Source organism: Pezoporus occidentalis, unplaced genomic scaffold (genome assembly GCF_034315485.1).
Source record: "Pezoporus occidentalis ecotype Australia unplaced genomic scaffold, CSIRO_AGI_Poc_V1 ctg21, whole genome shotgun sequence".
Classification (NCBI taxonomy): Eukaryota; Metazoa; Chordata; class Aves; order Psittaciformes; family Psittacidae; genus Pezoporus; species Pezoporus occidentalis.
Genome location: NW_026913964.1, coordinates 7,498,540 through 7,524,322, shown reverse-complemented (window position 1 = coordinate 7,524,322; position 25,783 = coordinate 7,498,540). Strand labels below are relative to the sequence as shown.

Genomic DNA, 25,783 nt, shown 5'->3' with positions numbered 1-25,783 from the left:
CTTAGGCAGTCCCCACAGATGTCTTGACCACCACCACACTTTCCAGCTTTCAGCAAGACCTGAACTACATGCAGTAGCAATCTGTTCTGTTCTGAGATAGCAGATGCAAAATGCAGTCCAAGGACTCTAATGTTTGATGAAGATGTTATATATCCTGGTGTCTGAACATGTTCTAGAGGGACGGGTTTTGTTTCTCTGTCCCCTTGTCAATCCCACATGCCTTTTCACAGTTTAATCCAAATCTATCTTCTCTCTTTCTCACTTCCAGAATGTCCAAGACACATATTCAAATTTGGCAGCAAATTCCCTAAGGAAGAATTCACCTATATTTTTCTGCAAAAGTAGTACAATGCATTGGGGGACGTGTTGAGAGCACTACTTCAGCAATCTCTCTCATGGCTTCTCCATGCTGCTAATCCACAGTGGAATTCCTGCCATACGGAGACAGATTTAATACGCGGAACCAACTCTGGTAGAATGAAAGTCTGGAAAAATGTATTACAATTGAAAAATTCCAAGTAGTAAGTACACGACTTACTTCCTCAGTCTGCCTAAGGAACAGAAGTATGCAAAGCACCACTGTTGCAGGTATGGACACTGACTTCAGAGGTCCCAAGACGGCAAGAGAGTCAGCAAGGAGCTTGTGCAGAGCTCTTGGTAGGACAGATGCAATAGATTAGCAGATTGTCTTAAACAAGTGAAGAAAAAGCAGACCTTTCCTTTCCTTTTTCCCTTTGCTTACATTTTCTAGCCTTTCCTGCTCTAAAGGAATACCTAGCATACCCATGCTGTCTCCTTCAGAAACCTGAATCTGCAGTGTGGAGTTCAGCTACGTAGAACAGAGCCATCTAAGCCTTCTCACTGGAAAAAATAAAAATACACCCCCATAGTCCCCTATCATCATCTAAGGCAAAGCATGACATGTTTTCAAAATATGGCCACATACTGAAATGACATTTGTGTCACACACAACAGCCTATGAAGACATCTTACAGAAACAGTTCTGATTTAAACTGCTGCTCATTTATCCGAGTATGGAATTTTAGCTTTCTGTTCTGTGATTTTATAATCATGTAAAATATTCTATTGTTAGGCTTGTCTAGCACAAAAAATTGAGAGCCTGAGTTCCCATCCCATCCTTCATCTGCTCAGGAAAGTGTATGTTTTTTATTATAAACACAGTATCTTTTTAAAGCAATTGTGTTTTATTTGCAGGTTTCTACACTTCTGAAGCAAAACAAAACACAGGCTTTCGTACTCTTGTATGCTCATTAACCAAATCATATTTTTAACATTTGAGAGGGGGTTTTCATATACAATGTAACATCAACAAGTATTTTCTCAGCCCAGGCAGAAAAATTGCATTCAAATGTAATTAATTGCTCACATGAGAATCAAATGCTGGTAATGTGGCATCTTGGTAAGGAGAACCATCACTTTAAACATAATTTTTATATGTTTGTTAAAATAAAAATCACATTATATAATAATATCTACACAATTTTTCTTCCTAGCTGACTTGTCACAACACAAAATGTCAATTCCCAACTGTTAAAAACTTGACTGATTTGTTTGTAATTTAAGTATTTCTCCCCCTACAATGACATTATTTTTTAAATATTTTGTGCACACTACAAAGTGACAGTCCATTTTTAAGGAAATACACCTATTGTCCTGTCACTGTATTCTGTCCTCAAAGTCCTGTAAACAAAAACTACATAAAAATCAGATTTTCTTTATTTCTTCTAGTGATTACCCGCAAGCACCACAGCATCAATATCAGTAGCAATTATGTAAAGGACTTCAATAATTTTAACTTAGGAGAACATACTTGTTCTAATATTAATAGCTAATATGTCAATTCAATACACATTCTTTGTTTAGCTTGCTTCCAATTTCCAGCAATTGTTTTAGGCTGATCAGTTGTGGGTTTTGCAAAATCTAATTACAGTCCCAGAGCTCTAGGGACATCTCTGGCTTTTTTTTTAATCAATCCTTATGTATTGAAAATCTCCCTACTTATCTCTGAAATCTGAATAAGCATTAAATAGCAACTTTTTTATTACAGGGCCATAGGAAAATTCAGTGACTTAATTAACACTTGTAAAACCTAGAAAGACCAATAAATATTGAGTGATTTTAGTGTTGCTTTGCTTCAGGCTGTCAGGATGAGTAGCTCTTCAAGAGACATGGGAGGACTATAACAAATGCCAGAACATTTGGGTTAGGCCAGTTATTGTCTGAGTAAGTTGCTAGCTTTTGAGTAAGTGATCCTCCTCTTCTGTGTGCTGACTGGTGAAGAACTGAGCTTTAAAATGAAGAGATATTACTGGCAACATTATATACGTAACCCAGATACTACTGGGGTGAGAAAACTCAAGAGATGATCCCTTCTGTATCTGCCACTCACACTGATGATGGGCAAGAGCTTTCAAACTGGTGAATGCCACCTCCTGAATTATTTTGTCATATGATAGTCAACAGTAGGCTGACTAGCTGTCAGAAATGTCAGTTGTCTACTTCAGCAGCTAAAGCTGAAGCACTGTGAACTCAGCACAGATTTATGTGTGTGGGCATTGACTTGCTCATCTGCAAACTGTCCCTTAACTGACGGCCACCCTACAGCACTCAGTATCTTCCTCAGGGTCCACACACTGTCTGATGTAGGTGTCTGGATGTTTATGAGACAGACATCTGGCAGCCAGATTCACCACACTGCGGTTTTTGGAGAGCAGGAAGTGGTGCTCGCTGTTCAGTGGCTGCACAGCTCCATCACCAGTGTATGGCTGCTGTGAGGCTGCAGACCGTACAGGCTTCTAAAAGGCACTCTGGAAATGACAGGGCTGCAAGTTAATGGTGTCTTGATAGTAAGTTAGTTCCTTATCAGGGGCTTTTTTTTTCAGGGCTGAGCTCAGAAACAGGAGAGTCTAGGAAACAGCTGCCAAAAGCCTTCTCAATGTGCCATGTGGATGAGCAGAGGAAAAATACCAGACAATCTGGAGTAGCAGCCCACATGCCCACAGGGCACGCAGAGGTAAATGCCACAGGATAAGCTCTCTGCATTCATACCTGGTCCTGTTCAAATCTGCACTACTTAGTGATCTGAGGGCACAGGGATCCTCTTTAAATGAACATGGATGCATGGCCTTAGGCACCAACTGAACCCTTTCTCTCCTAAAAGCTTTTCCCTAGTTTAATTTAGCTTTTTGTTATGTTAAACACATAATTCCCTGACTCAGAGTTCTCATTAATACCTAAGAACAAAATCACAAATCACTGAGTATATTGAAATCAAATGTGTTCTAAAACATAAATAGAAATCCATGAAGTTTTCAATTTACTTCATTTAAACTGCCTTAATCCATTAAAGGACACAGCATGGTTATCTGTATATCATACTATGTATTATTGCAGTGTACTCTTTGTTACCTTGGGTTAGGAGGCTTTACCATCACTTGCATCTGCACTGTTGCCCAGAAGAATATTAAGACATCCAGATAAAAGATGCCAACTGAAAAGAAGAAAATGTCTTCTGGTTTTGGTTTACAGGCCTTAAGCAGTAGGAAAGTGTTTTGTTGTGGTTTTGTTGTTTGTTTTTTTTTTAAATCCTGTATACGTATGAAAAACTTTGGCTAAACAAAAACCTGGTTTTCCAGTTGTATTTTCCACTGGTACACAAAGAAAACTTTTACTTTACTGAAAGGAAAATTAATGCAAAATTTTGGGAAGATTGCAAGATGAAAATAGAAATAATCTCACTAAAATTAGGCAGCTGCAGGAACACAGTGAAGTAAAATGCACACTTCAAAGAAGGGCCAGCACACTCTTCAGTTATCGATAACATTGATCATGCAATGGAAAAAACACAAGTTAGCTGCAGTAATATTCTCACTCATGGAACGCTAACTTTTAAAACTAGGATTTGGATATTAACAAGAGTATATCATGATTTCCTCTTCCTCAACTGTGCTTTTCATTTTAGGAATTTTTGGCCTGATTGCTTTCATCGACTTCCCCTTTCAGGGAATCGAGTCTTAGGAGACAGGAGTTGTAAAGATATTTTCTTTCTTTCTTTTCCCCCTAACCTAAAAAAAAAAAAAAGGGGGGGGGGAAGGAAAGTTACCTTTAGACATAAAAGCAATCAAATATAACAAATATCCAAAAACTGCAAAGGAGGTCTGCCTAATTTATGCTAAGAAATGTTTATAAGGAACATTAATAATGACATGAAAGGAAGTTAGCTTGAATAGTTACCATTATACAGAGAATGAAAGCTTTTCAGGATGAACCTCACTTTAAAATTAATCTTTGTATTCAGAAGAGCAAACTTCAAGTACTTGGGAAGTTTATAATCCCTCTTGGGAAGTTAACATCAATGGCCATATATAGACATGTAATTAATTTAATTTTCTAATATAAAGGAAAAAAATCACTCATTCTTTTTTAAGTCCTCAAGATTGTAAATTTTCAAAGCACCTTTTCATTGCATATGCGCCAATCCTTCAAATGCTGTATTGTAAATACAGTAATTCCCTCTCAAAACATTTATTATGTCTGTGTATTATTGACGGCTACTGAATCAGCATTTTTAGCATTTAAATAAAACTGATGGTGCTGTCAATTGTATTATTTGGATTATTTGGTAAGTGATTTCAGGTCAAAAACCACAGTATTAACTAGACCGCAGTTTTGAAAGAAATAAACTGAGCATCTATTGCTTTATCTTTCTGTGCATATACATGCACATGTATGTGCATGTGTGTGTATATATATGTGTGTGTGTGCATGTGCATAGCTGCCCATTTTGGCAAACATAGTTTGACTAGCTCTCCCAGGGAATTAATCAACTAATCATGAGTGCAAAATTGCCCACTGAGATTTTAATTCATTGTCAGAATACACAAAGCCATTTAACCTAACTGATTTTTTAAATGCCTGGTTGAGGCTGGGCACTGTGCTATGTAGGGGTTGAAAATTGATTTTATTAAATGCAAACTAAAACTCAAGTCATTAATGCTTGCCACTGTCCTTTGCTGTATGCAGAGAAACCTATTTAAAGTTTGAGATGGTTATGGTGCTGGAGTTGAATGAACTCCAAGGCTCTTCTCTCTGAAGTAAGGATTATAAGCCCTATTACTCCTGACAGTCTTGGAGATCAACAGAGTACATACCCGAAGTACACAGAAAACTATCTCCAGAGAAACATGCACATCTATATCCTTATGTAGGATGTTGATATAGATATACATGTAAACATTTTTTAAAAATATTCATTAAATAACCTATTAATTTCTTTCTTAAGACCAATGATTTGATTCTTTCTGCCTCTGAAGACAAGATTTAATTTATTGTCATTGATGTGAGCAATGTATCTTATAGCTTTCAGGTTGTAACTGGACTGCTTCCTAACAATCCTCCAAAAAGGCACATTATCCCACATGCATATTTTCCTATTCAAGCAATCTGTCCATGCAAATTGTGTTTAATATAATTTCAGTGCAATTTCTAGCACTGGCAATGAGTGAGCGTCTTTCAGTGTTAATACCTTAACAGAGCCTGTAGATGATTTTACCAGCAGCAGACTCAAATTTGGCCCTGAATTTAACACTATTTCACATACTAAGTCTATGATACAGAGAACACTGAAACTATTTTCAATTTGATGTGCCTTCACAAAAGGTAGACAGATGGTAGAACAACAAAGAAAAAGCCTCATAGGAAATCTATTGTAATGCTGTTATAAATTCGTATTAGGAAAAAAAAATCAAAACAGTCCAATGAGTGTGGTACACAGTTATTTCTGAGGCAGGTTTTTGTATCTATCTGCCTTGGTGTGACTTTGTCAAGACTGGCTGCAGAAACAAAGGTAAACATAACCATGAGAACAACAAATCTGAGTTCCAGACACTAACGCTTGGCAATATCTTAAAGCTTCTCTAAGATTTATGTTCTTCCCAGTTTTTACCAGTGCTGAATCAACTGCTCTGCAGATACAGATTTTCCAATTTTTATGGGTTTATTTGATGATTCTTATTAAAAAAAAAGAAAAAGATGTAATCAGTAATGTTGGTGAGTGAAGAAAATTTATAGTTCAGTCTGTACTTCAAATCATGCCTTATTATTTATTGTTTCCTGTCTTATAAGCAAAGGTTTCTCTCTTTTTTTTTTTTACAATAAAACTGCCCCCTTGCAATTTTCTTTACTCCTTTGTTCCACTTTGACGATCATTCAGCAATACACAAATTAGTTAGAAAAGAGTACAACAGTGGTTCCTTGAAGAGTGTCATATGGGAAGTTACAAGAAATATTAAGAAACATTCTCTGTCTTACTAGACATCTGACCACCATGAGGACAGAGGAGAGCTTTGCAGAGCTTGCCACAGTCCTGGCCCACCTCCTGATGTCCCCCAGTGCCATGTCAGAGTAAAAGATTCTCAGGGAGGTTTTGAATGTCTGTGTGGGCCTCAGACAGAGCCTCCTCACAGTGCTTTAGGATGACACTTGAATCAAACTCAGCCATGGAACCACAGGAAAAATTCATTAGGTTGGGATCTTTAGAGGTCATTTTGTCCAAACTCAAAGCAGGGATAACTTCAAAGACAGATTTTGGCTTGATATCTTCAGTTATCTCTCTATACAATCTTTAAATGTACTCTTCCTCATTATTATCAAGTCATTTCAAATATAGTATTTAATTAGAGGAAACTACGTTTCATGTACAACTGATATTTCAAATATAAACCCACATAATGGTTTATACTTTAAACAAAATTAGGGTCTACAATCACTGCAACAATAAAAAATAAACTGAACGGTTTTCTGGGAGAACAAAACTTTCCCAAAACAGTCGGATTTTTCTTTTTTTTCAGTCACAGCTGCAAGTCGAATAGAAAAAGAATCTTGTTTCTAAGGAAGGCACATATTTGTTTTTTTTCATCTGGGACATGATTTAGAAAAGAAAAATACAGAGCCGACAGAACATTACACAACTGCTTTGCACAGACATTACAGTAAATTATCTTGGGCTGTCTGCATCTTCTTTTCTTTACCATGAAGGGTGTTTTTCAAATAATTGCTACAAACTTTCTAAGAACTCGACTCTAAAGAAAAAAAATCCTCAACTGTAAAAATTGTTAAATTTACTGTTGTGACAGCATGTTTGTAACCTTTCTGAAGTCTTTGAATTTCATGCTCAGCCCCACGATCTTTACCACTAGTCTCCACATGGCTATGATAACTATTTAGTGATGATAAACAGAAAAGCATGCTGTGCAAATTATATATAATTTTATGTTGCATTCCCCATACCATATTACAAATCACACTAGAAATTCTGTGGTCAAGTCACATACTTTGTTAGGCCAGGCAGCATTTGATGTCATTCGCCTGGTAACCATAAACATTATGCATAGATTTTATCTGCTGCTTAAAAGAAACCTGTAATTAGTGACTAAGCCAACCAGATCTAATAAAAAGCTAGGGTCTTCCAAGCCCTACAAGCCTGCACTAATCAACCCCCTTTAAAGCTCGCACTGCTGCCTAACTCACTGTATGTATGTCTTTTCAGAGAGAGCATCTTTAAAAAAATTGAGGGAAACATGACAAACTTTCTTTGCTTTATGTGTCCTATAGATCCTGCTGTAGAATATACCATATCAGGCTGTTTTCTATGAAGTGTTGTTTGTTCAGTCCAACTTTCTTCCCAGTCTCAGTCTTTTTGGTTGTTCTTTCAGCCTTACAGAAAGAATATGAGAAGGTATCGGGGGGGGGCTCTTTCTTATGCAGGAAAGGAAGAATGAAAGATTAAGGAGAAGGAATGAGTCCTTTGCTACCTGCTACAGGAAGAGCAGAATTCCTGAGTGCTCCCACTGTAACAAAGGGGTGGGAGCAATTTGTTAAATGACCTTATTACCACCAAGAAGTCTGTATCTATTAATACAGACTTACCAATTTTGCAGTGCATAGATACATACTGCTTTTCTTGCAAACACTAGTAAATAATATTAATTTTGTGGACCAGATTGTACCAAATTTGCTAAGCAACGCTTGCTAATACTGAGCACTTTCAGAGGAAAATAAGACTCAGCAAGGTCAATGGGAATTATACTTTTATGTTAAAATTTATTTGTGCCTTTTAAAAAACCCAGATGTAATTCTGTCCATTTATTTTCTTACATATAGATGCATTCTTTCATCACTAGAAAAAGCAATACTGCTTAATTCATTCTGAAGCAAAAACAGGGTAATGGTCCTTCAAATGACACACTGGGGATATGCTGTAGCTTTGCAATATACTTGCTCTTTGTCACAGATGACTGTTTTTTGCTTTTACCTTCCTTGCATAAGGTTCTAATCCTGCTGCTGTTCGCTCTCTACAGACCCGACCTCTTGGCACTTCAAGGCTGCCTGCCTTTCCACAGAGCAGCAGGCACACAAGCTGCCCTACTCCCTGCCCCTGCCATCACCAAGTTCCCTGACTCACCCAATTACATTACTTTTAATCACAGACTTGGGTTTGCCATGAGGGTTTTTCTGATCAGAGGGCAACAACAGTAAGCAAGAGAAGCACCATATGCAGATGGCAGCAGAACACAGTTCTTGCTCCTCTAGCACCAAAGCCTGAGAAATTCAAAAGCCCAGGATACAGCTCCCTTCCCTGCATAGTCCATATTGCACACTTTCTTATGAGTTATTATCTCTGTCTTGCATCTGCAAAGCGTTTAAAGTGGTTAAATACTTTAGCTATGCACTAAGTATGAACACCAGCACTTGTCATTAGTGGCCTTGTGCATTCAGTTTATGCTACGTATCTTTAAATATGTTTGCACATTACTTCACATACAATGCTTCAGGTATCCTCCATAGTTAGTGCTGTGATGGACTGCAGACATCCTGCTCATTAGTCCTTTATCGAGCTGTTTATCAGTGACACTCCTAGGCATTCCAGTGGTTCAGCTGCATAGCTATAATAGATTTCCTGCTCTCCAGGCCTTCATGACACTTCTTTAGCCTAAATTCTGAGGTCATATTTCTCGGAAGCAGTTCATTGTCTGAAACGTATTTTTAAGTGTCTTGCACACAAGCCATTTCCACAGTCTCGTGCTCCTGGAAGAAAGGCCAAGTTTTCCTTTTGAATACTCATATCTGAGTCTTAGACCCAGACAACCATCAGTATCTCCATTCCACTTCTGTCCTGGTGGAACTGATGGAAGAAGAATCTTCCAAGTTTGAACCTCCCTCCTGATCCCACAGGATTATAGAACATACAGGCAAGCTCAGAGTTTCTCAGATCTCAACCTTGCAAACACTATGGCTCTCAGAGAGGTGCTTTGATAGAATTAATTAAAATAGTTTAAGACAGTATGGCTTCCCAGGTTTAGGCTCTGCCTCCTGGCCAGAGATCGCTGCAAGGAATGTTTACGTTAGAGGTGCAGTTAAGTTTGTACTGAGATAACAGACTATGAATTGGGGTAGGAGAGGCACAAACACATCCTGTTCTACTATGAAGACAGAAAACTGTGAAGGAGTCTGGCATTCTGCTGTGGGCAATAATCTCTCCAATGTATTCATTTTAATCCACCAGATATTACTTGTCTGAGCCTCTAGGCATTCAAATAATTTTACATGGCTGACAGATTTTTTTTGTATTGTTTAGGGTTACTTTTGCGTGTAAACCCACTTGCTTGCCTAGACCCATTTGGCATGAAAACTGAAGTCTTCTGGACAGTTTTGGTGTGCTAAACCTGTCTAACTAATAAATTTATCCAGTCATAGGAGGAGAACTGTGGCTGAGCACAAGCACGCTGCTCAGCCTGACAAGCCCAATGACACTGAGCTAGACATTTTACAGGAGCAGTACAGGCCATTTTAAATGAAAGACTATATGCTTAACTATAAACCAGAGTCCATCAATATAATTTGGCATTTCTAGCAGCAACAATCAACTTGCTGAAATTAAATAATAACAGTTCAAAAGATGATGGAAGCAAAAATGAGACACATTTGAAAGGTCTGTGTAACTGCAAAATCAAAAGCTGGACTTCAAGTTCTGCTCTCATCTGAAATACATTGACTGCAGAGAACTTCCACGGGGGAAAAAGAGAGAAAAAAATCAATCAAACAAACAAAACCAAAGAGTGAAACCCCACCAAAATACACTAGAGCTAAAGGAAGAAAAAATGGATAAAAGGTTGAAGGGCTGAAAAGTGCCATCTTTAGTGTTTCTGAATGCATATTCCAGCTCTTCTTGGTTTCTGGAATCAGGCAATTAAACGGCTATCTGAGCTTCAGTGTTACTTGTCTGTATGGTTGCAGAGAAGTTAGAAAATGACATTTTAGAAGACTTGGTATTTAGTTAGTAGGTAAGAATGGATACATATCTGGATGTTCCAGAGTTACTCCTTCTGAAAAACACAGTGATGAACTCTTTGAAGGTCTCAAAGCTCAGATTTGTGAGGAAAAAATGTAATCTTGTTTCCAACTTTGCCTCTCAGAGCTGTGTCCTGTTTTCCCTGTTTTCTGTTCACAGCAGTGCATTTGGCCAGAAGCCCACGGATGCTGGAGCCATTGAACTCTACCAGCAACCTGACTCACGCAAAAAAGCGATCCCTGTTTTGCAAATCTATTTTTAGTATGGAGGGAAAACTGAAGGCCACTGAAGGCCACCACAGGCTGAACTTCTTCATGTAGAAGATGGGGAGGCAGCAAGGCATTTGTGGGAGGCTGTTGCCTACAACTGAAGGAGATTGGCCTGTTTCCACGACACCCATGCAAAACTTACTGAAATTTATATGAGTCATTGAATGGATTTCAGGGCATTTTTTAAGTGAGATCTAAAGGCGCAGCAACGCAACTGAGTGCAATGGACTGAAAAACGGAGGCGGTAGTGAGCAACTGCCACGCTGGAACATTAGCAACCTTTAGATTGAATGATGGTATCAAAATACACACACACTAAGCAGTCAATTTACATTTTCATTAAGTAACGGAAACTGTACTAACTATAATTCATGTTGACAGTCATACAAAAATGCAGTGTGATAAACACTGTAAAATAAAGTACAAAAATATTTTGCTATGCTAGGAATGTTTATTTTCTTACTAACCAGCTTATTGTTTTCTAGCATTGCATTCCCAGAGTGAATACACAGCAGTCCTGGCAGCGTGGCGCTGAACCTAGGCATCTCACTGATGCCCACGGAGAAAGAACAGTCGCAGAATCTGTTTCCAGTCGCATCCTCACCCTCGTAGCCCTCTGGTGTTATTTACTTGAAGCCCGAGGCTGCAGCAGCACGTCACACCCTCAGGAAGCTCACCACGGGCTAGAGCAGCCGTGCCCGCACCTGACCGGCTCGGGACTCTCCCGACGCGCATTCTTTGCGTCGCTTTACCTTCGGACTATGCAGAACAGCCAGACCCGGCTCCCGCACCGCGGGCTCTTTGTGACAAGGGGTTTACGTGCTGCCGTTGTCCTCGGCACATTCAGCGCTGCAAAACTCTCAAGAGCGCCGAGGGGATGCCTCAGACGTTCATTTTGGAGCTTTGCCCGTCCAAACTCTCGCAGCCCAGGAGCCGGGCGCTCCGCCCGCCCCGGCGGAACCCGCCCCCCGCGGAGCCTCCCCCGCCCGCCGCCACGCTGCGTGCTCGGCCCGCTCCCACGGTTCGCTCTCGGGGTGCGGCGCCGCCACCACCGCAGCCGCAGCCACTCAGGCTACGCGGGGCCCCGTAGGCGCGGAAGCGGCAGCCAGCCCGCCATCAGGAGCGTGTGGGGCTCGTCAATTCCTTCCCCTCCGACGATCCCAAACTCCCGTTCCAACGCGCTTAGTTCCTCCCCGCCTCCCAAACCCGCTTCCTGCCCCGCTTTTCCCTGCCGCCGGTTCGGGGCCGGCCCGGGACAGCGGTGGCGGGGGGCGGCCCGCGGGCGGCCCCAATTGGCGCAGCACGCTCACTTGGGGCCGCCCTCACGCCTTGGCGCTGGCAGCGCGGCAGCTGCCGCCGCGGGGCACAGCACGGAACGGAGGGGGTACGGCACAGTGCTGCGCTCCGCGCGGATTCCGCGCGCTGCTGTATCCAGCAGAGGAGTCTGAGCCGGCAGGAAGGTAGGTGCGGGATGGTAGCCGCCGTGCCGCGGGTCGCCGTGGTGCGGGCGGGGTGGGAGCTGCGCTCGGTGGAGCACTGGCTCCCTGGGTGGCGGCGCCGCGCCCACCCCGTTGGGGCTGCCTGCTGCCGCGGCACCCGCGGGAGAAGCCCCCTGAGGAAGCTGGTAGCGAGTTAGCGCTCAACTCCGCAGTGGCGTCCCCCGCCCCGATCCCAGTGCCGGGAGTGCACTGGGCGTCCCGGGAGTGCCGGGCCAGGGCTGCGCCCTCGAGGGGAGGTGGCTGTTGCCGGGCGGGGCGGCCGCCTGCGGAGCTGGGGTGAGGGGAGCGGTGCGTCTGGCAGCGCAGCCCTCCGCGCCTCGCCGTCGGAGGCTGTCGGAGCGGGACGGCGGGGGGGGGGGGGCTGTGATCCCCCCACAGCGGGAGACTCCGCTCCGACACCGGCCCAGAGCCCTGCGAGGTGCCGGGGCCGCTGGTGCAGCCCGGGAGCGGTAGTTCTCTTGTTCCCTGTTGTGGAGATTCTCCGTGTGGTGAAGAGCAGCGCAAAACCGGCCGGCATATTAAGCGGATCTGCTGGTGTCCCTCCAGCGCTGTGTTTTAGGAGTAACCTTGACAATCCGGCGAAACGGCCACCACTGCTTTCCTTGCCGTGCCTGTCTTCTCTGCCGTCTCTCAGAACCAGGGAATGGAAAAGTAAAACTCGCAGTATCTGTCGTCTCTATCCTCTTGTATTGCTGTGGTGCTTCTGAAGTTGAAGGGAATATTTGCCATTATTTAGAGAAATGTGTTACTCTTTTTTTTTTTTTTCCCCATCCTATTTTGTCCTCTGTCAAACGGGGGAGTTTCTATTTTAGGAATTGCATCATTTTGCAAATCCCTCTATCTTTCTCTAAACATAAGCTGCCTTTTAAGATGTGTTCAGCTTGGCTCTTCACATTTTGTGAGTCAGAACTAGTGTTACTGCCTTTCATTGCTTGAACAGGCACCACAGACCCATGACGCCTCTCTTTAAAGAGTTTTAAGAGTTGTTGCTCATATGATGGGGATCACCTGGTATCTCTTTGTGCTTAACGTTCCTGACGCAAGCTGAACCTTAGCCTTTTCCATTCTGTGATACTGGAAAATGGCAATATGATCTTTTGATTCTCTTTTGATTATGAAATCTAATCAGAGCTGCAGCATCGAACTGTAGAAGTCTCTGACCTCACATCTCTTGGAGAAGAAAGGAATAAGCATAGGGCAGGGAAGTCGTACCTCGGTGGTGATGCATTGAGTTGGCAATCCCTAGGTTTCTTACATCTGTAGTTTCTAAGCACCCTTTAACTCCTGAATTGTTCTGGAGGTGCGGTTAGATACTTTAATGATTCCTTAAAACTCCAAACGTGGTGGGTTTTGAAGTAATGGACACGAAAGAAATATTTGCGGTAGTTTGAGTGTGAGTAATCATGGTGGTGAGTTATGATGTGCCTCTCCCCCCCCCCCTTCTCTACCCCTGCCTAATGAAATACAGTTTTACAGTTTCTTGTCCCTGGGAAGAATGATCCCCTGTGGGGTTGGTGGTAGCCTGCTTGATAGATTACTTGAAAAAGGTCTCTTTTAGTGAAATGTTGCAGGGCCTTTCCGCCTGGGGGAATGCAGTTGTGTTGTAGTCATGCCACATTAATTTCCTTTGTGGATACTCTTAATTTTCTTTAAGGATATGCATTGAAAGGTCCATGGTCCCTTTAAAGATGCAGTAAGATAAATCAGTGAAAATAAAGATGTGACATTTTTAGAATGGAGAGAAAGCACCATTTTGGAAGTTAGCCCAATCACCATTTTGTGACAGCTTCTCCAGGTGAAGAAATTCCCAAGTAGAAGGTCTGGGAAGAACTGTGCTGTGGGAGGTAGGGGGTGTTTTACCCCTGAGTAAGAGTGTTTGCTGTGAGGACTGAGCTTCCTGTTAAATCTCACACTTGAAGATTTCCCATCTCCATTTCATATATCTTCAAGTCTCTGAGTGTCCCTCTAGACATGGTCTGGACTGAACATCTAGAGTCAGGGATGTGTGACGATAACACAATAATGTGTGCTGTAGAAGGCCCAAAGAGAAGTATTTTATGTTTTTTCTCCAACTGTATATTCAGATCACTTCATTCTTGTGTGCATGTGGGATTTTTAGACAGTGAGAATAATGCAAAAAAAAGCTATTTATAAGATGCTTAATATGAAGGTTTGGGTGTCCTTGTTTGCTTTCCGCTACTCCTCCCCCTCCCTCCCCCCAGTTGAATAGTTTACACTACTGCAGGCTACTTACTTATACTGGATGGTCACTTCTTAAATAAGATGAATTTCTTGATAGATACTTCTTGTGTTTGTACAGTTCTTGTACAAGATACGTATTAGCTTAAAAATACCATTTTTAAAAGAATGCAGGTTTGAAAACTATACAGGCTAAAATGACTTTCATTTAATACTAATGAAGTCCTGTGATATGCTGACTCTGGAAGATAGTGCATATGGCGACCAGGAAGCCAGTAAGTTTTCTTTGCGTTGCCAGGCACAAGTGGAACACATCTCTGAGAATCCATCCTTTCTCCAGTGTATGCTGCTTGAAAGACCAAGGCCCCAACTCAAGAGTCCTACAAGATAATGAAGTGTATGCTATTGAAGAGTAGAGCTGACTGTTAACCTACAGTAAACAAATTCCCACTCCACAAAACTAACCAAAACGTTTATATTAAAGTCACAAAGGTGCTAGCAGACTAGTCACTAATCTCGGCACATATCAGAACATTTGGACACTTTACTGTAGTGTGAGGAGCCTGCCATACAAGCTCAAGAAAATAAATGAATTATAAGGAGCTCACTATAACAGAGTAGTACCAGTCTGTCGGTAGTTGATCACATTGCCATTCTGGCAATGCAAAAAAACTTCTTACGGGCTTCCTGGTGGCCATCAGTTCCTTGCTGATAGGCAGCCACTGCAGGTGGGCTCTGTGCCTGTGGCCTTTACTACTTTTCTTCACTGAATACAAGTTACGGGATGCAGAGAGACAAAAGAATACCTGGTGTCTTTCCACTGGGAAAGACCAGCAAAAGAACTTGTGTTCAGCTGCCCTTAGCCTCTGAAGGGTGGACTTAAAGGTGGGTGTTGAAACTCAGAATTCACAATTTGGTTTTGGCATTTTAAAATCTAAATCTACACCAAAGTGATTGCCTGAACAAAGCAATCTGACTTTAAAATACAAAAACCCAGAAGGTCATCAAATTTCAGAACAGCGGAGGTTGGATGGGACTTCTGGAGGTCCTTTTTTGTCACTTCTGGCGCACCTTTAGGAGAAAAGCTGTTCTAAGATTAGCTTTTTTGTTTGTTTTGAGAGATGTAGAAAGGAAATTGTGGCTTGTAAATTTAGACGTTCACTAACTAAGAGGGAATATCAAACACAGGAGGTTTTGTCTTGTTCTTTGCCCTTTGTTTTTGTAAGCAGCTGGCAGACGGCTAAGTGAGGTCAGAGTGGCATTCACAGGTGGAATGGAGTTCTTGGTTACTACACCTGAAATTTTCCAAGTTATGTTTTCTCAGCTATCTTAAATGGGGACCTTTGCTGAGCCATCTTAAATTACGCCCAAACTATTTTTATCTTCATCAGTACAGAAGTTCAGTTTCAGTATAAACATGCTTTCAGTATGTTTTGGGGAAGGATTATTCTTAACTGGGTTTAGTAAAGCTGCAACTTAAGAGAACTGAAATTGTGTCAATTGTTCATTTAAATCTTGAAAACATCTGTTTTACTGCAGCTTGTATGCATGTGCAGCTGTTTAGAAGTGACTGTCAGACAAGCAAAGAATGATTCAACGGTATACCACATCACTGGTAATGCAGTATGATCTGTATTTGAGAAATGCAACCAAGACTGAATATTTACATGTTTTTAATAATTTTTCTGGGTGACAAACTAGTTTGGCTATGTTATGGTAGCAGGCGGAGGTTTTTTTTAAGGTAGGGTATCAGATCACTTTCAGTTTGCCAGGGCCTGGAATATACATACAGAAATTCATGTGCTTAAGAGTCTGACCTCATTGAATTCCTATGGAAATTAAAGAAAAGCCTGTAGTTGACTTCACAGGGACTCGAACAGAGCAGTTAGTCATGCTTTGTCCCACGGAGTTGCTTTACTTTTCCATCTGCTGTGTATTTAAGGAGGTTTCCTTTAATATGTAATTATGGGAATAGGTGACTTACGTTTTTCAGATGCTAAGGCTATAGTTACAGTACATAATCTGTTCTTGAAATACCCAAACCTAAGATTAAGTTTTTTTCTTATGATGTCAGTTGTCTCTTACAAAGCTGTTAATTAATGTGCAGTTAGACACAAATTGCATTGTGGTTCAGTCTGGGTTTAAAACTAGTTTTTTATGTCAGGCCTTGCATTGACTCAGTTCTGAGTTGATGCTGTCAACTTCAGGCACCTGATTACCCCCTGACCTGCAATGTGCACATTTCCTGTCTAGTCAGTGGAAGGAGTTTGAAGCATTGAGGGCATGAATTGGAGCATTCTGGTGTTTCACAAAATAGTAATGATGTTACTTCAATTAGAACTATCGAAAAGCATGAAATAGCTTTTATGTGAGTTGGGGATAAGGCAGTGCCATTCTGTGACTGTACTACATTTGATGATGTCTATTGGGTTATGTCCCATATGCACATAGCACACCACTGTCCCTGCATGCCTGAACTCTACCAAGGTAGTGCTGAATTATCCCTAGCCCAGAGGCTCAGTTGCTTGTGGTGTCTCTTGAGAAAGCTTTGTGAAGGTAAGCTAATTCATTGATCTGTGAATTTTCTCAGAATGAAGCTGGGACTTGTAACTTACTTTTAATGCCTTGATGGAATCTCAAATATGACACTTCTCATCTTGAAATAAAAGTAAAAACTCTGTGTCCAATATGATATTTTAGTCAGAGCGGTTATCTGATACACGATTAATAAGCTAGCCCTTAAAGGTATAAGAAACAAAAATGCCTATAGCTTGATTAAGATACGAGCTATGTATAGGGCATCTTCAGATGCTCAGAAGAATTACCTAAAAGAAGGCTAGTTTCAGGTTCTCGTTAGTTGTTTGACAATTTAGGGGACAAGAAGTATGCCATTAACATATTTTAGTCTCTTGTAGCTTTTTAGATTTCCTAAAAAGAAAACTTCAAAGATAACCTGTCAGTTAAGAAATGTCTTGATTTTATTTACTTTTTTCCATAAAAGAAAAAAGTGTATATAAATACATTTTTATATAATGTTTACACACACATACATACTGGACTTGGTACTGGCACATAAAATAAGCCTTTTGGTGTCTCTTTTGTGAAAGTGACAGTAATGTTTTGGAGTGGGAGAGTAAGTGCTTATGATGAGCCTGGTACAGTCCCTTTTTAATGCTTCCAGATGTCTGTGGGTCCAGTCCTCCTTCTAGTTAGTTGCATGTAAATCTTCTAAGTCATTCTTCTTAAAGAAATGACTACTTATACATGAGAGTGTGCAGGTCTGGACTGAGGTAAGGCTTGATATTGTTGATCTTACAGTAACAGTGCTTCTGCATTGCGACTTGGGTGGGGGTGATAAGAACATGTTTGCGACTCTGCTTCTGCTTCCCTGCTGCTCGTTTATTAGGGCCCTGACTCAGTTTTCTGGATGTTAGGTTAAATAAAACTGGGAATTCTCCAGTGGTGTCAGACACTTGTTTATTTCATGCTTGTCCCCTGCAGAAGCTCGTGAAACACTATATAGTCAAGATGCTGAAATAGCTTGTGATTAGGTGCTTGTTTGAAACAATAATAGCTGGTGTCTTCAAGTTATTTGAAACCTTGGACAAACTTTAAATACTGACTTTGTGGGTATGTGAAGGAAGTCTTGTTTTTTTTTTTTATTTAAAAGTTAACCGTATGGTTTGTGATTTGTTCTTTGTATTCCATTTAGTTACTGGGAAAAGTGCAGGAGTGGGTTGTTTTTCCTGGTAACCCAAATACTAACTTGAATGTGAAGAGAGGCTTCCTTCCAGCCCCCTCTCAGAAGTGATGGGGCTGAGGACTGCAGTGGTGCAACTGACCTGGTGTTTAGCAGCACCTAACACCTGAGGTCTCACAAGTGTTCACTAGGTGCCAAGCTTTCCCATACATCCCTGAGCTGGGTGCAGTGAGCCCGCATTTGCTGTTGAAGTAAATGACTTTAAGTGAGTTGTTTAAGGTCATGTTGTATGTCAGTGATAAAACTGTGATAATAATGCATCTTTCTGTTTCTGTTTTTGTGTGTAGGTTGCCAGTGTATCAGACATTATTTTAACCTTTTAAGCAATTCAGTAGAACATGTGAAATTAACTCTGTGTGCATTTGAAGTCCCTTGGTATTTAAATTTATAGATTTATGCCATGGAGAATCTTGCCCAGTGGGTGACACCAACTTCTTCCCCTTTCCAGTTTGTAAAGAACAGTTACTTAAGTTTCCTAGAGTAAAATAGTCAATGGTGTATATGGATTATTACATTTTCTGCCTCTGTCTTTGTGCTTCTGTTGTATCTTGCTCTGTAGTCTGACAGTTTTTGCGTATACCCTGTCCCTGCACCAGAAGGAAATGAATTTTGGAATTCACTTTGGAACAGTGCAAGCCATGTGAAGGTGTAATGTCTGGGTGTTTCTCAGGAACCTGGTTTGGCAGCCAGTTACATGAGTGCATTTGTGCACTTCCTGCTGGTGACAAAACAGTAAATCCAGGGTTAGCTTTCTGTATGTTCCCTCCATTATGTGGATTTATTTCATATTCTTACAACACAGGCTTGTCTGAACTTCAGGATGTTCCCAGCTTTGCCGTGAATTCTCATACTCATTTTTGCCTTATCATATGAACATTTTTCCCCTTGCCTTCCATTTTCCAAAAGGGTGGTATGTGATGGAGGTGACAACTTGTATGCATTATGGCTTTGAAAGCAAAAGTTGTTCTTCTGAAAGGGGGGTCAATACGTAATTTTGCTGGCAATAGTAGAAAAATCCTTTTTAATCATTCAGTGAGATAGTGGGGGGGGGGGGGGGGAGAGAGAGAATTAGGAGAGGAGAAGGGACAGGGTAACAGGAGTAGGAAAAGTGGAACCTAAACAGTGATGTAAGACTATTACAATAAGCTATTCTGAGTAAACTCTTCTGAAAATGGAAAAGAGATAGGATGATAAGTGCAGCAGTCCCTCTGTAGACATGTCTGAGATGGGAGGAAGTGAGATTTCAACACCACTGAAACACGGAGAGGTGCGATGAGTAGCTTTCTTAACACTGAGGTGTGGAATCTGTTGGAGGTTTTCATCTGGTTAATGAACCAGTAGCACTGGTTCCTCTGCCTTCCTCAGACAAGGGTTATTGCCATAACCTGGTCCCAGCTCTGTGTTACTATGATCTCACCCTATATTTTCTGCTTTTATAATTTTGTCTATCTTTTCAGCATTTTTCATCATTTCTTGTATTGTCATCCTTTGTATGTATCTTTAATCATCAGACTGTTCTCTTTCAAACCTCATCTAGCAGTTCCCTGGAGCTTCTGAAGGGACATAGCAGGTGTGTATTCCCTTGTTGTGCCTCACCTTAAGCATGAACTTCCTTTTCTTTGGACAAAAAAAAAAAAAAATTGAACAATGTTTGATTTCCTCCATTGACACGTTAGTTCTCCCCTTGCTATGTTTTCTTGTTCCCTTATCTAAATAATCAGATTTTTTTTTTTTTCAGTTTATCTTGAAAATAATTTTCAGGAGAGTAAGATGAGACATTTCCTTTCTAGTTTCCATTTCTCTCTACTTCCCAGTTGTCTTCCCTTTCACAAAGTTTCTTTCATCATTTTTGGGAGTTGCATACTTTAAATGAAATGGTGAGGTTACTGATGATAAGGGATGAAGATAAGTGTTCTGTAAATGCCATGTGGTATGTTCTGGGTCTTTCCAGATACGTCGTTATACTCTGTGACAGGAGGATGTCAAATATTTCACACACATTGAGTAAATAATAGCTGTTAGGAATAAATGCTTTTGATTTAGCAGAACTGGGTGACTTGCTCCAGAAAATCCCAAAATGAAAAGCTGGAGAAGGTGTGGTTTGAATAAGTGTGGTTTGAATAAATAAGAGAATTATATTGGGTGACTAAATGGTTATCCTTATGCTGTCATGGAACTGTAGCAAAAGAAGCTGTGTCAGTGCTGAACGGTCACTAAAAATAAGAAAAAGACAAATATGAGACTCTCAGAGTTGGCTCCTGGTATGTCTAATACATATATACTGTGCAGAGCATTCTGCATTTAATAAAGCTGAAAATTGGAGCAATGTACATTCAGAGGCAAGAGAAATAGATCTGATAGCTGTCTTTTAAACTTCAACTGCGAGGAGCAATTGATTTCACTGTAGGATTATCATCTGAATAACAACGTACTGGACATTGCAGGGCTGCTGCTTCTTCTGGTTGTCATTTTTCCTTATTCTAAAAAATCTGAGCGCTTTAAATGATAATATCTCTATCATACTTCTGAATTTCCTATTGTGCTTCTTTGAATTTTTTAAGGATTAATTTTAGTATATGTAATTTATAAATTAATTAGACATTTACCTATATCTGAGATCTGTGCTTTTTAAGAGATGAACTTGTAACTTTGCATATCCATAATGTGCAGTTCTTGTTTAATATTAGTTTGAAGAGTAGAACTTGAATGTGAATTGTTTTAACTTCAGCTATCTGTAAAAAATCTGCTCTTATGTAGAATATGAAGCTGAATAAAATGATTGTCTGTTTGCAGAGCTTCATCTTATTACCAGTACACAGAAGACCTTAGAATGGAAGTGGTCTGAGAGCTATTATGTTTTGGATTGGTAATAAGAATCCTAGTAGATGATTTAATTATTGGTCCACTGTGTTGGTATAATAAATAGTTCTATTTGTCTTTGGATTGGATTGGCAGCTGAGGGGAAAAAAAAAACCAAATGTGAAACATTTCTTGGAAGATATTTGGAAGGTTTATTAAGAGTGGATCCTTGTTTGATTGCAGATGGAAATCTTGCAATGCTCTTTAGGGTCTCTATGAAATTATTTGCTTACTGTAGGAAAGAACAGTCTCTCTCAAGTATATAACTGATGCTAGAATTGTCAAGCTGAGTGAGCAACTAAAAATAATGAGTTGCAAAGAATTCAGAGTGTGCATCTGGCTATTAGGGCTATACCCACACTTTTCTGGTATCATCCTTATGTGAAAAACATCTCTTGCTTTCTTCACTTGCTGTGCAGATGGCCATACAAAAGATTGCTCTATGAAGAAAGAATGAAACAGCACTCGGCGTAGTAGCTAAAAGTGCAGAATACACTTAACTCTGTCCTCAATATCAAAATCTTTCTCTTGTCGATTTAGACGCAGCTTTTGTAATGATGTATCTTTTGATAAATTGTTATTCTTGTAAAAATGAAATGAAAGCCTTGTAAGAAGTTCTGAGAACAATATTTGTATCGTGCTGTGTGCCTGCACTCACGGCTCTTGCATTGTAGATGCTGATTTTTCCAGTTGCCTGAGCGTTGCATGCTTGTCTTCATATGAAATTTAATAGCACTTCCTTTCCTTCTTATCTTTTCTCCTCAGTTTTCCTTCTCCTGGTGTTATGTACTTGGATTGATTTTCTTTTCTATTCTGGCCCTTTACCAAATTTCACTTGAGTATGATGGGTACAAGTGGTTAAAACCACTGTATTTGCAGCAGGATGTCTACTCAAATTGTGGCATGATTAGTGTGGAAGTTTAATATTAAATGGAGAAGACCTTGAAGAAAGAAAAATACTAAGCTATTAGCAAAAACATGCAAACCCTTGATGTTTAACAAAGTGTGGAATGCCATACACATTGTAGTTAAGAGCACTGATCACAAAATAATGTTAGTAACAGTTATATGAATCTTTAACAATTTTAGGACAGGTTTCTAGTTGGTTTAAAACTGTTTCACTTTTTACTCCAGCATATGTTCTCGCAGCTCTCTGCCCTTCCCACTGCATTGTAACGGGGCCATTTTTCTTTTGTTTCAGAAATGAACAGAGGAGACAGAGGAGAGAATTGTATTTCTGAGGAAGGCAGCTCTAGAGCTGCTTACGAGGAAATACTAGATCTGAATTGTTCTTATTGCAGTGTGAAAAGACACCAGAGCAGTAAATAATTCTATTGTGTCGCAGCAAAGACAGCTAAAGGGCAGTAAACATTTGGGTTTGATTCTGAATCTAACTAGCGTAGTTTATTTAACAAGGCTACCTGCTTTGACAATAGAAGAGCAGGAACTTGTTGGCAGTGATCAGGTGAGTAGCAATTTTGAGTTTCTATTTATGCCTTCCTCAGGTGTTTGTACCTTGGGCTTACCAGATACGAAACGCTTTGAAGTAGTTAAAATATATTCAGAAGCTTGAAGGAATACCACATGCATTTGAATGCTTTGGAAATATTTGCCCTTTATTTTAGGCAGGCTTGCAGGTGCTCGGTATAAAGTTGTGAGGCACCAAATGTGGTGGCACACTGAAAGCACTGTGTTTCTCACTATGAACACAGCTGTACAAGCTGGCTTTTGGCTACTGGAAAAGATCCTGAGAAGGGTGAGTCCTAACAGAAGGCAGAGAAACCCAGTGGTTTCTGAAAGACCTAGTTCTTTCTCTCTGTCTAAAACATGGCTAGCATCATCTTTACAGTACAAGGGAGGAGAGAATCGGGCAGCCTTCCTGTGAGAGCTTGAGAGTCCATGCTGACTATTTGAGAGCAGTGTTTGAAAAAAATCCCATAATCTGCTGGCAGAGTAATGGTATAGCCAGAGAGCAGGGCTCAATCACAGAATGCTTTGGGTTGGAATTGACCTTAAAGATCATTCAGTTCCAGCTCCTTTCTTCCACTAGACCAAGTTCCATAAAGCCCTGTCCAACTTGGCCTTGAATTCTGCCAGGGATGGTGCAGCCACAACTTCTCTGGGCAACCTGTGCCAGCACCTCACTACCCCCTCATAGTGAAGAATTTATTCCTAATATCTAATCTAAATCTCCCCTCTTTCAGTTTAAAGCCATTCCTGAAATCTACTCTTAATCTGTTTAAGGTGTTGACAGATAAGAGAATGAACAACAGTAGTAGTCAGAATAGCCTCTTGATTTCTGTGCAGTGTGGATTTAAAGGCCCCCAAAGTGGTATAACCACGTAAGTTTGTTTATGGAACTTGAAGAGGTTGTGGTGTTTGTTTCACCTGGGGCCTTTGTTTTCCCTTTCACCAATGCCCTTTTCATTCATATTTTGAAGTTATGCTGGGATTGTATCACTAATTTCAGTCATGCATGATTGCAGTGCTGTAACTTTCCTTCTGTGTCTCTCCTTAAATAAAGGTAAGGAAAATTGATTAGATTGGGTAGATTGGATATAAGGAAGAAGTTCTTTACTGTAAGGGTGGAAAGGCACTAGAATGGGTTGCCCAGGGAAGTTGTGATTCTCCATCCCTGGTGGTGTTCAAGGCCAGGTTGGAAAGAGCCTTGAGTGACATGGTTCAGTGTGAGGTATCCCTGCCCGTGGCAGGGGTGGTTGGAACTTCATGATTTTAAGTTCCTTTCCAACCCTAACTATTCTATGATTCTATGAAAATAAAGTAATTTCTGTTCCTGTTGAAAGTGTGTTACTGAATAATAGCAATGAGAGCATTTTAGTAAAGCTGTTGTAGATTGCTTTATCACCCAAACACTGTTAACTCCTATTTGCTTTTCTTCTGTACTACCTGCATAGTGTTCTTCTTCTTTCCCCCAAGTTATGTACTGAAGATCCATAAATTGGGGGGGATTTGATAAATTAATCTCCTATCAGCTAAAATAATTTCCATGTTCAGGTTGTGGAATGAAATCTGGGGATTTGAATTGCTCAGAACATTCCTTAAAAGTATATACAAACAGTAAGTACAGGACAGGAGTTACAGCTTGACTGAGTTGGAGTGAAGGTGTTGAACAGAATGAAGTACCATGGCAAAAAAACCTTTTCCTTTGTGTCTCAATTACCATAATAATGTTAAAAGATAAAGGATGTTGGTGCTGATTTACCATGGAGACAAACTTTTTTCTTAATCTACATAATAAAAAGAGCAATTGCAGTAACTTCTGAGAGACAGTTCCTGGCAGACAGTAGAATTATGACTACATTGATAAAGTTGGTTGCATGATTTCTCCCCCTTCCTTTCTGAGGTGGAGGTAGTGGTTCCTTTCGTAGAGGAATTAACCCTGTTTATGTGCACAACAGCGAGACTGTGAAGAAAAGGTTCTCTAAAAAATGCAGCTCTTAAGGCGACGAAATGCTTCATTGCAAGCATTTTTTAAACCTGAAAGTCAGTAGGCCTCAATCCTGTTTAGTGATTTGAGCTCATGATTGTTTAAGTTTTAAAAGACCGGCGTCGATGTCATACTGAATCTGCATAATGCCAGTGCTGGTTGCCTAATGCAGGTTATTTTTGTGAGCTGCTCCACATTCTGGACTCCATTGCTAATGCAGATATTTTGCATGATCTTCTGGAAGAAGAAAGGCTACTCTTTTCTGTGTTATTTTCTATATTCTAGTTTCAGAGTAACTGAAGAGCATCCATTTGCCCACCATTTTCCACTAATGGCCACAGTAATGTCTCTATATATTTCCAGTTTTGCAAAACAAGTTTGTGAAAGTAACCAAAGACGGGGAATTTTGAAATACAGCAGGAGGAGAAAGGGAATCTTTCCCTATGGATACTGTCACTATGCCAGAATGAGAACAATTTGGAAGTTTGGCCTTTGCATATAAGTTGTTTTTTTTTCACCCCCAACCCCCACCCCCCCTGTTTTTTTTCTCATTGGTTTAATAGAGTGGGTATGCTGGAGATGTAACCCCTCTGTAATCATCATGGCAGGGGGGTTGGACCTAATTATCTTAAGGTCCTTTCCAACCCTAACTGGTTTATGATTCTGTGACCATATGAGAAAAATTCTTCTGTCTCAGAAGTAAAAATGGGAAGAGGGAAATTTGTGTGGGATAACAGAAGGATACAATTACGAATGTGAACTTCCAAATCTAGTGTTTTATTTCAGTATGTTTTCAGTTTGCATCTGTTTATTTACTTGTAACAGAATTACTACTGATTATGTAGAGATTAAACTTTCTTAGTGATGTTCATAATATCTTTTGCCCCTTTGTCTTAAGGGAGGAGGTAAGGAGCGCTGCCCTCTGCTCATAGATGACCTTTTTGTTTTGTACGACTGTGCTAGATGTTAACTGGCATGTTGCATTTTCATGCAATTTAAGGATGCTTTTTATTGTTTTTTCTTTGCTGTACTTCAAGATTCTTGTGTTTGTATTGTTCTTGTGTTCAGTAATTCACAAGAAATTGAAGTTACATTGGCTATTATATGGCTGTTTCTCTTTTGTACTTAGTAAGCATGTTTCATCATACCAGAAATTCTGTTCAGTCTAAGGCTAATTTTGGAAAAGAAAGAAAACTGTTGGTTTCTGTCTGGAACTTACTTGCTGGAGGGCAGAAACTTTGAACTGAAGGAATGCACGTAATTTGTGTTCGAAGAAATTTTTAACCATAAAGAAAAATTCAATATGAATTGGAATCTTAGGTTTTTATTTGATTCCAGCTGTCCCTGGAGAGTGACCAGGTTCGTTTAATGCTTCACCTA

General features: G+C 40.4%; 1 protein-coding gene across 2 annotated transcripts in view; it reads left to right on the top strand.

Annotated features, from left to right (window-relative positions):
* The first annotated feature begins 13,794 nt into the window (after positions 1 to 13,794).
* The window catches only part of STXBP6 (syntaxin binding protein 6), a 110,349-nt gene continuing 98,360 nt past the window's right edge, over positions 13,795 to 25,783 (top strand). For both annotated transcript variants that reach the window (XM_062619373.1, XM_062619372.1), the window contains exon 1: positions 13,795 to 13,932. The gene's annotated coding sequence lies outside the window, so the exon portion shown is untranslated. The remainder of the gene's footprint in view (positions 13,933 to 25,783) is intronic.